Source organism: Oncorhynchus mykiss, chromosome 15 (genome assembly GCF_057628025.1).
Source record: "Oncorhynchus mykiss isolate SJ-2025 chromosome 15, ASM5762802v1, whole genome shotgun sequence".
Taxonomy (NCBI): Eukaryota; Metazoa; Chordata; class Actinopteri; order Salmoniformes; family Salmonidae; genus Oncorhynchus; species Oncorhynchus mykiss.
Window position 1 is genome coordinate 32,557,232 of NC_143036.1, and position 11,108 is coordinate 32,568,339.

The window sequence follows — 11,108 nt, forward strand, 5'->3', positions numbered from 1 at the left end:
TGAACTTTTTGGCAACAATGCAAAACGTTATGTTTGGCGTAAAAGCAACACAGCTCATCACCCTGAACACACCATCCCCACTGTCAAACATGGTGGTGGCAGCATCATGGTTTGGGCCTGCTTTTCTTCAGCAGGGACAGGGAAAATGGTTAAAATTGATGGGAAGATGGATGGAGCCAAATACAGGACCATTCTGGAAGAAAACCTGATGGAGTCTGCAAAAGACCTGAGACTGGGACGGAGATTTGTCTTCCAACAAGACTGATCCAAAACATAAAGCAAAATCTACAATGGAATGGTTCAAAAATAAACATATCCAGGTGTTAGAATGGCCAAGTCAAAGTCCAGACCTGAATCCAATCGAGAATCTGTGGAAAGAACTGAAAACTGCTGTTCACAAATGCTCTCCATCCAACCTCACTGAGCTCGAGCTGTTTTGCAAGGAGGAATGGGAAAAAAATTCAGTCTCTTGATGTGCAAAACTGATAGAGACATACCCCAAGCAACTTACAGCTGTAATCGCAGCAAAAGGTGGCGCTACAAAGTATTAACTTAAGGGGGCTGAATAATTTTGCACGCCCAATTTTTCAGTTTTTGCTTTGTTAAAAAAGTTTGAAATATCCAATAAATGTCGTTCCACTTCATGATTGTGTCCCACTTGTTGTTGATTCTTCACAAAAAAATACAGTTTTATATCTTTATGTTTGAAGCCTGAAATGTGGCAAAAGGTCGCAAAGTTCAAGGGGGCCGAATATTTTCGCAAGGCACTGTAGGTCCTCCTATCCATTGGATAAGGTTTGACAGGCCAACACAGTAGATCTCAAGGCATGAATGATGAGTTAATTTTCCAACAACTGGGACGAGGGAAATATATTATGTCATCCACTGATGGTGGGGCCCCCACACTGGGCTGTCACTAACCCACTTAGGGGCCCTGCTTTGCATGTTACACCTGGTTTGCTTACCCTTTCCCTGACCGATAGCAGCTAGGCCTACATAACTTGTTTTTGCCAAGCAAAACACTTGTAGCGATAAAGTGGTCCCCAAAGGTTACCTTTTCCGATCTGTGGGCTGAACATTCAAATGGCTGTGAATGGATATGGAACGTGATAGCTTGGATGAAACACTAGTATAACATAGGCTTACAGTTTGAATTACGACATACGACAGACTCTTGGGTATTTAGAATGGTGTAAATTCAAACAAGGATGGCTGTAAGGTTATATATACCACACTACCACCTTTCGCCAGTTGCTTTGAATAGCTAAGCCTGTTCAAGTAAATCAGTGGTGTTAGTCAAAGAATGATGTTGACTCATTTGATTATATTCAAATGCCATCAGCACTGAACAAACCTAGCAAGGAGATTAGAAATCCTACAGTCAACCGACATTGAGGAAGCAATGAAGTTGAGTAGATATATAGAATAGCCTAGATATAGCCAGGGAGAGAACATTTGCAGTGATATGTTTTCACTGTCACTGGCCGTGATGCGGCACACAGCTCTTGGAGGTCATTAGCAGTACGTGAGCATTGTCACCGAAAGGCAGTTGTTGAAACACCAGTCTCCTTTGTTCAGGGAAATAACCACTCTTTATCTCCCAACTTTCCTCTCCGGGCACTGAGCGCCCCTTCACGGTTAGGCTACGCTTCACCTACCGCCCTCTCAGATGCGCCATCCAACCAAATGTTGGCATTTCCAGAAGTGGCTGGGCAATAACGCTGATAATGTTCCCCTGACGCCACAGTGCGAGGCCCACACACACTAAATGTTGAATGGTGCTCTTGCCGCTGCGACCCAGGCCAGTGTCCCCAAGGACAGGAGGATGGGAAGGATTATACCCGTATGAGATTTTTGGGGGGAGAGTTAAAAGGGAGAGTTAAAAGCTAGACGGCAGCTCCCTTGTCGCTGAATCATAATGGACTGTTGTGGTTTTGTGGTAGAATGTGCAAGGCGACCATCGGGGCCCCTACGGATCTACAACTGCTGTGAGACGAAGTCGCATCGAAAAGACATCCGACTGTGTCATGTTAATTTTGAGTCACAATAATTATTTAAAATCAGAAAAAGCACATCTCTTATTCAGGACAGTTATTCTACCGTGTGGAGTGGAGGCCTCTAAAACCCGTTTCTATTTTCCTTTACATGGTAGTTGGCATAACAAAACAGCTCTATGATGGAATGAGGCAGATTATTCATCTTTGGCCTGCCTATATGGGGCCACAGCATAGAAGCTGAACCCAAGCCCAGACAGACTTCTCCATCCTCTCCCACTCCACTCTGTGTTTGACAGACAGCAGTTAAGCACAGCCTTTCACACTGCTGATGAATGAGCCCTCCCCAACAGGGTCTGGCAATCAGGCCTCTGTGTAGTATTACCACTGATACTGGAGGCACAGCCATGGGGAGGAAGTCAAACGGATACAAATAGAGAGAGGCTAGTGCATCCAAGGACCCTGTGAGAGTAAGGGGGAGGGGTGGAAATAGTTGTCAGACGTCTGGGAGAGCTGCTCTGCTCTTGCAGGTGCACAAGATAATTTGCTAACAGGTCCTTTGCAAATGGAATGACACTCAGAAGGAACCTATTCACTTTTGTCGCTGACAGGGTAATAAGCCAATTGGTGTCTTGATTGGCTGGCAATTTCACACACTTGCTATTCAGCCTAATTCAGGGAGAGTATTATTCATTCTTATTATAAGGCAAAGATAAACACAACACATGCTAACATTTTTTTATTTTTGAATATACTGCTTCGGGCCTTGGTCTGCTTCACATTAGTATTCAGAGTGCCTTGGAGACACTACATAATATGGTAACATAAAGTTATCTTCTCCATGAAAAGTCTGGTCTGTTTTTTTCCCTAAAGAACAATGATTCCACAGGCACTATAATGGAAGAGAGCCAGATCTGTCAAGGTGGACTTCAGTTCCTACTCATCACGTCCTTCCTGTGTTACATGCCGACCGCAGAGTAGGGATACACCGAACCAACATCTTTCCTCCTTAAATATTGTCCCCATATCCCATGTACATTTAGTGTGGTATTATCCATAATGTGCACTTGGTGAGTCACATATTTCACTATTACTGTGCATGCAGTTCCTCCGTGTCCAGTAAAAAAGGATTCAGAATGTATCCTATTGCTAATCCAAGGAGAACCTCCAAAGGTCGTAAATAATGTGTCCTAGTGACTCCGTGATATAAACGTACACTAGGGTTGTAGCTGGCATCCACCTGGTCTTTAGGTTTCCTGGTAGACTCATCTCGCTCCATTTACCTCATTCATTTGAGCGCTCGGATACAAGCATTCAACGTACCCTACATGCGCGTAAGCGTCCCACGTGTGACATTTTGTTTATAGGGCGCGAGGAGATAAGGCCCGTGGACATTCACCATGTGGAAGGGGGAGCGAAGGGGCTGTGGGATTTTAGGAGTGAGAGAAAGGGAAGAGAGAGGAAGGCCCATGTCAGCTGGAGTGGTAGACTGAAGGGTCCCGGGACACCCCTGCCACGAGATGAGTGATGTTCCCCAGGGGAGATCTCCTGTCTGACCCCAAGCAAGGCCAGCCTAAGCTGGGAGTCCTGAGTTAACATTTAGGTGGTGGTGGTCGGGGTGAGAAATGATGGGCCTCCAGGGGCTTCAATTAGGACAAGAGGGAAGAAGAGGGGAAGAACGGAGGATAATATGAGAGGGCCCCGGCCCTAGAATCCCTGGTGCTGAGTACCGTCTCACATGAGGACCATAGCCGTCTAACAGGAAGCCCTTGGCGTGAAATGTTCATTATCTCACGAGTGCACTTTGGGGGCTCGGGAAATCACACAGGCATGGGCTGCTGACTCTTAATGTTTCGCATTTCGTGTCGTATAGTAAAAATAAAAGATTCACACCCCCAACTTCTCAAAGGAAGGAACCAATGATGAAAAAGGGGGTGGATGTTTTGCTCCACCTTGTGTATGCTGCCTGCTACCTAGGCTTCCCTTTCATTTCTAATTGTAAAAGGCATTTGATTGAGTTGACTATGATAACATAGATTTCACTGAAGGACTATTCGCCTAAGGAGAGTTCAGTGAACTGAAATGGGATCAGGATTACATTTTAGGCATGAAAAACAGTTTAGTGGTTTGTCTTATGGATGTTGCAGCTCCACACTCAAACAGCAATCCCAAGTTAAGTACCTTATTGAGAGATGCTGAGAAGATGAGAGGGTTGGACCTGGTGCGGTTGGGAGGTTTCACCAGGTCACTGGATAATCTGTGGGTTTTCAGTGTACAATATCTGCATAATGAACCCGGATGTTCAATGGCTCTGAGCCATGACCTCACTGGGCTGTTACAGGGAAAGGTTTAAAGTGCCCCAGTGGGCAAAACTGGTTGTAATTACATCATTGTGATGTCTTTCATGACATCATAGTCAGGTTTGCAAAGTTAGTGTTTTAGATGTTTTTGTATGGGTCACATTGACATTTTTTAGCTTTGGATAAAATGCTTTCATTTGAATATAAACTGTTGTCTCTGTTTGGGTCAGTTAGATTTGCACTGTACTTCTTGACTGTACACTGTACTATCATGTCTTGTCAGGTTTTGACTATGTTATTATCAGTAAGAAGTGGGTTTTTGTAGAGAATTAACGTACTGTAGCAGGTTTAGTAAAAGGGTTAGTTTTAGGGTTGCTAAAATGTAAAAAATACTCCCTGAAGCGACTCCAACATGCAACTTCATTACCATACCTGTATACCATCTAGCCACAGCCATCTCACAGGCAGACCAATTCTGATCTTTTGCCCAAAAAGTTGCATGTGCGGCTCGCGTCACGAATACAGGCCAAGAAGTACATGTAATGTTTTTCTTTTTCTTTTTACGTTCTTGTCTTTGGCACATTACTTTGAGGAATTGAAAGGAATAGCAGGGAAGTAATCTGGAAAAGGTATTATTTTCCAGTTATTTTATTGTAAGTATATCAACATAGCAATACTAAAGTAACATCAAATAAATAACCCCCAAAAATATGATGTATCTTGACACTAGACTATGTTTACAGGGTAAAAACATCTGGAAAACTTAGATTTTTGGAGTGTACCTTTATGACATATTTTTCCCACTGGAATCCCTTTTACCATGGGGTCACGAGTTGACTCTCGACAAAGCCCTGCTTAAAAATATCTTTGGAGATGGGAGTCATGTTACAGTAAAGTCTCCCTAATCCATATGATTGATTGCAAGTCATAATGTACATATGAAATACAGATAAGTGAGTAGCTACAGTACATGAATTTGTTAATAATTTCACTAATACTGTACATCCTGAACTGATTAGTACACCTGCGCAACTATGCTGGTCTTGTGACAATACAAATCCAGCAACTTGCTGGTTTACATATTAAATATCCACAAGGGTTATCCAAGGACTTCGAATTCAGACTCATTGAAAGCCCCTTATTCCACCACACTGCTATACATAAGCCTAGACCACTTAGATTGCATTTTTGAGAATGGGCAATGGTGACAATCAATAAGAGGTTTGTGTCGTGTCATGATCGTGTCATGATATCTTTTTAAAAAAAAGTTTGATCTCCATTACATTTTCCTCCCTGGCATAAACTTGAATGAACTTCGTTGGTGCATTCTTTTTTAAAGTATGCACTGCAGTCTGCCCCCTTTTGATATGACCATCAATATTTCCTAAGATTCCCAACTTTTAATTTTGCAAACTCTTCTCAGAAACCAAGTGAATTCCTTGGTTTTTAATAAATCTACTTAAGACGTGAGTCAAGTTCAGCGAGTAAAGCCTGAATACACACTCCAACATATCTAACCTACAACATACAAATAGAGACATCATTTGCTTAATACACCCTTTAGTCTTCCCAAAAATACTTTCCCAGTGGACAGAAATTTGGAACGAGAAGTGATAATGACAGCATTTTCTAGTTGAAATAAAACATTTTCTGGATAAAGTGACATCAGATTACAACTTGTTACAAGAGACAAAATTCACAAATTCTACAGCACAACGGTGGAGTCATGTCTTAAGTGTAAAACTAATAATGACGCAGGCAGTAAAATTTGATTTTTAAAAAACGTTTAAAAAAACACCTTATGGAACAGCGGGGACTGTGAAGCAACACAAACATTGGCACACACACACACACACACACACACACACACACACACACACACACACACACACACACACACACACACACACACACACACACACACACACACACACACACACACACACACACACACACACACACACACACACACACACACACACACACACACACACACACTAACTATACATACACATGGATTTAGTACTGTAGATATGTGGTAGTGGTGGAGTAGGGACCTGAGGGCACACAGTGTGTTGTGAAATCTGTGAATGTATTGTAATGTTTTTGAAATTGTAACAACTGCCTTAATTTTGCTGGATCCCAGGAAGATTAATGGGGATCCATAATAAATACAAACACAATACAAATAAAAATCCATGCTTTCTAGGAATGCTTTCAAGTCCGGAATTTGTGGGTAGCTGTCAGACGTATTACAATGTCAACATGCTTTTAATCCGTCTGTCTGTATAGTTCAAGAAATGGCATATGGCGTGTAGTGAAATACCCAATGGGCTGGACGATTCTTTTCTCATCATTCATCTTGAAAAAACATATATTAAAAAACTCGGAAATACAATTAATCCGCCATCCTTAATACAATGGAAAAATCAAATGATTTATTATTAAAATATTGAAATGCCAAGAAAAACAAATTGGTTCAATTTAAGGCCAATAATGCAGGCACTAGGCATGTGAGCATGTGGGTCTGGCCAGAAGAAATGTAGTTGTTGTTTGTGTGCAACTGTAAGTTGTTGTTTGTGTGTGCATGTTGGTATTTTGTGTGAAAAAAAATAAAGACTACAACTAGTTAGAGGCCCAGTCTAGTATTGTCTTGTCTTTTCAACATGGAAAACAAGATTCTGAGTTTACCCATGATGTTGTGCAAACGTTTTAGTCTAGTTACAATTGTTTTAGTAGAAATATAGATCAAGACCTTTGCTCTGTCTATCAAATAATTATTCTGGTTGAGGCACATTCTTTTAGTGCAATAATTTGCAAAACATTGCACAGCTCATCCTTTCTTCCCACTGCAGTGGTAGTGTCTGTATGTTCCTATTACACGGGACTCTCTTAGAGTCACTTTACTCTAAAGAAAACAAAAGAATCCTCTGACTTAAATCTATGTACTCTAGAATGAATTAGGGCCCATTGTGGTCTATATTGTGACAGTTGATGGAGAGGTATTTCCAGGAAATGATGATCCTCTGTTTCCAAAAGAGACTGACTGGTGCTTTTGTAGCGCAATAAGTGCAAGAGACGAGGCTGTCCACGTTATGTGAACCATTGGGCCATTGCAGTGTAACGTCAGCCACTTCTCTGTGTGTGTGTGTGCATTTAATTTAGTATTTACCAGATGTTGAAAACCAAAGCATTTGTATTCGTTAACAGCCTAGGCGCCAGTATCTGCCTCATAAAATTAGCCCACCCAAAAAAGTAAGCTTCATGAATCCTCTCCTGGTGTGTGCCTCTAATATGTTTACTGTGGCAACCAGTTGTATTACAACACGCACGCACACCTCGACCACATTACAAGCTGGGACAATAAGATCAGCCCAGCTGGGGTAGTAGTAGCTGAATGCGCAATGGCAGTGCTGACTAATCAATGGTTTTTCAGGTGTCTTCACTTTTGCCTTTCTGACAAATCCTTATATGGGCATTATTAAAATAGAGGACGCTTTCTCTCCCAGTGATGTCATTCTTTCATGTCAAGGGCTGTCTGCTTCTATTTTGTGTTTACTGACTAAGTGAGCTTTCAGCTTTTATAGCTCAAAGAGTCAAAGTGAAAACCTTAAGCTGCACTGCTGTTCATCACTTCTGCTTGTTTGATCTGGAGCCCTCGTCAAAGTGTGGGCTTTGAAATGTGCAATGTTGTGGTTTGAGGCTGACACACAACAGTGAGAACATACACGAGGCAGAGCGTCTGTGGCCTCAGGGCCAGAAAAGTGAGTCTGTTTTCTATGGCTGCATTAAACCACTCAAGCTGTGGGCCCACTAGAGTCCAATGGGGTTTCCTATAGAAAACAGCTCTTAGATATCATTATTCATCAGAACAATTTTGACAGTAAGGGGATGTGGAGCAGAATAAATATACTAATAGCAGTATCATGCTGTGATACAAATGTTTACCTGCTAAACCCCCATTGACTTTTGTGCTAAACAAGGTCATAATACATGTTATTCAAACCCCCCGTTACTTTTTTTTTACCCTTTTTTCGTTATATCCAGTTGGTAGTGAGTCTTGTGCCAACTCCCGTATGGACTTGGGAGAGGCGTAGGTCAAGAGCCATTCGTCCTCCAAAACACGACCCCGCCAAGCCACACTGCTTGCTTAACCCGGAAGCCAGCCGCACCAATTGTATAGAGAAAACACTGTACAGCTGGTGACCGTAGTCAGCATGCATTCACCCACCCCACCACAAGGAGTCACTAGAGCACGATGGGACAAGGGCATCCCAGCCGGCCAAACCCTCCCCGAACCCAGTCGATGCTGGGTTAATTGTGTGCCGCCTCATGGGTCTAACTGGTCAAGGCTGTCTGCAACAACTTGGGATCAAACCAGGGTCTGTAGTAACGCCTCTAGCACTGCAATGCAGTGCCTTAGACCGCTGCGCCACTCGGGCGGCCCTAGTTCATTATATTTTGAGGGAGATTTGAGGCTGAACTTTTAAAGAGGCTGTTTGGAACATTTGCTGTTGAGCCAAAAGGGGTCCCCTAAAACTCTCATACTGTATCTTTAACAGCATTGGTTTAACTTCAAGGGCAGCCTCTATTCTTTGTCCTGTGCCTGGTATTAGTAGTTATTGAAGCATGTCTGGGCCGGCCACAGACCGCCAGCTCCATAACCATTATAGAGGAGGTGGAGTCTGGACCTCCTCCAAAGCTAAGAGAGTTGTCCAACTTTCCCTAGGCTGCTGTGGAAACATTGAGACGGAAATGTTGGATTATTGCACAGTCTTCGCACCTCATTCACCTCTACAGACACCATTTATATTGCAAAAGCGGGAGCCACCTCTGCTCTCCTGGGCTCTCTTTCCCTTCACTTGTTCATTTCCAAAAAGCAGGAGTGCAGGTTTATAAGTTATTTGTCCAGAGAGCTCTGTGCCCCGTGCACCGTTCACGCCAGACAGGCCGAAAGTACCAGCGTTCCTGCTCTTGGGAGGCTGAGAAAGAGGGGGGAGAGACACGGTTTTAAAAAGTGGCGAAAAAATGCAACGCGTGAAGATCCATAACAGTTTTTAAGTGCTTTGGATTCCGATTCGAGGGCTATGCAGCTCACGTTAACACTTCCAGTCTTCTGTTGCAGGTACTATTCAGAGGAGTTTGGATGAGGAGACATAAATTGACATCTTGGCAGTGACAATTTACATGTGTATGGCTTGGGAAAAAGCAATCCCTTTAGTCGTCTCAATCTGACCAGGGCCACACAGAAATCGAGAAGACATATTTCCTGGAACATAGTCTGAGTTTTGGCTAACTTGTCAGGGACACACATTGTGACTAAACTCCAAGTGCAATACTCTAAACCATGACTGATATGCCACTGCGGCTTCTCTTAAAGACCTCTGACTTATTCCACTTCTACCACTCTATTAGGGATTCTCTCTTACAATGAAGCTACAGTTTTGAAGAAGCATTGCGGCTCTAGATGCTTTCAAGAGCTGGGAAAACGTTCTGTTCATTTGAAATTCAGGTCTGCAGAGAGCCACAGCCCTACCCGTGACAAGTCGTCAAATAAACAGGAATCCCAATGTGCAGCTAAAATGGAACTGCTGGTAGGAAAGTGAAAAATAACCTGGACATTTTCGGGAAATTACGAGGGGTCATGAATAATTTCATTCAGTTAGTTTCCAGTGATCTTTCAAAAAAAAAATCTAATGGCTGTACAAAAAAGGCAGAGCATAGTTTTGGAAGTAGTTTGCATTAAAGGAAATAAAGTTTTTAAGTGGCTGTCTAGACACGAGACATGCCTTTTTGGGTCAATTGCATTGGGAGTGAAGCGGATGCACTCGGTTAAACACTCGCCACGGCGATGAAGTTGAAAAAGGGAGTCGACCAAATTATAATTATGGGATTTGATTCTGCGTTCTCTAATTCATCGACGACAACAAATAGACTTCTTTCATTTGCGACATATGTTGTTTTCTTTGTCAACACCCCTCTCCCACTTCATGAAAGACACTAAAATGAGAATATTGATATACTATTCTTTCCATGGGGCTATTAAACAGTGTTTATCTACGTACATTAAAGACGCTATAAAAAAAAACGTTAAACTCTGGGGGTGCTGAGCCAAAAGAGTTCACCTCAACGGATATAAATATTTCCCAGAAATGACCTTATTGAACAAATAGGGGCACACCTCCCCACACCCGAAAGAATATTACTGTTTGCCTAAAACTAAGATTTTGGAGGCTTCATGAGCTAAGAAATGTATTAATGTTGCATCATATGTTTATATGAACTGCAGGCAACACATTTGAAGGTAAATCATTAACAACTAAACTTCAATAGAGCCTCTTTAATATACTGCTGTTGTAAACTGAAGAATGACACTTCAATCACAATCTATTTTGGAATGAAAGGCAAAAGTTTCAAGACGTTTTTTTTTACAAGCATCCCCCCAAACATAATTTTGATCTCTGGCTGGTCAAATAAGTAGAGGTGATCAAACACATTCAGCATGCTATAATGTAGCATAAATCAAGTGTGTTATTTAGCTATTGACTCACGCATAGGCATGAGAAAAGCCAGAGGAGGTTGTGAAATATAGTAAATATAGAAAATGAAGATTGCTATTATTTTCTGTGCATATCATGAAAGAAGATCCATTTTTTTTTAAAGTTCTAATTTAACACCCTACTCCTGCTCTCTACTTATTAGCTGTAGAAGCTACACCCAGGCATAGGTCAAAGAAGGGCATACACCCAGGTGGTGTAACAGGTATCATTTTTAGGTCCGGCGTAAAGCACATTTTACATCGGATGTAGAGTCA